We start from the raw sequence: 398 nt of genomic DNA, 5'->3' as shown, positions 1-398 counted from the left end.
CCCTTTCTATAAGGTGTCTGCCAGTCCTGTGTCCCTAGAGCAGGGGGGTTCCCATTGCCCCCACCAGCACAGACACAGGGGCTGGGCAGAGCAGCTCTGGGCTCCCACCCATCCCGACCACAGTGCTGGGTCCCCAGAAGCTTTACCTTGAGTTGCAGCAGCTGGGTCACCACCAGCAGTGCTGGAGCAGATGGGACGCGTTCTCGCTGTGTCCTCTGGGACAGTGCCACCAGAGAGGAAAGGACGATGAGTATCTCAGAGGGCTGCTCTGCCCCAGCATGGCACAGCCACCCTGTTCCCAGCACTGCCTCCTTCCCCCCAGCATGGCACAGCCACCCTGTCCCCAGCACTGCCCCTGGCCCCGCTCTGTCCCTGCCTGTCCTTTGGGGTGGTGTGTG

General features: G+C 63.3%; 1 protein-coding gene across 1 annotated transcript in view; it reads right to left on the bottom strand.

Annotated features, from left to right (window-relative positions):
* Positions 1-198, bottom strand: part of BTK (Bruton tyrosine kinase) — a gene marked incomplete at its 3' end in the record, with an annotated part of 8,986 nt that extends 8,788 nt beyond the window's left edge. Inside the window, exon 1 of the mRNA XM_010174593.2 lies at positions 147-198. The remainder of the gene's footprint in view (positions 1-146) is intronic.
* Positions 199-398: the final 200 nt, after the last annotated feature.

The sequence above is a fragment of the Antrostomus carolinensis genome, unplaced genomic scaffold, assembly GCF_000700745.2.
Source record: "Antrostomus carolinensis isolate BGI_N321 unplaced genomic scaffold, ASM70074v2 scaffold32618, whole genome shotgun sequence".
In the NCBI taxonomy this organism is placed as follows: domain Eukaryota; kingdom Metazoa; phylum Chordata; class Aves; order Caprimulgiformes; family Caprimulgidae; genus Antrostomus; species Antrostomus carolinensis.
The sequence above is the reverse complement of the archived record's forward strand: the minus strand, read 5'-3'. Positions and strand labels throughout refer to the sequence as shown.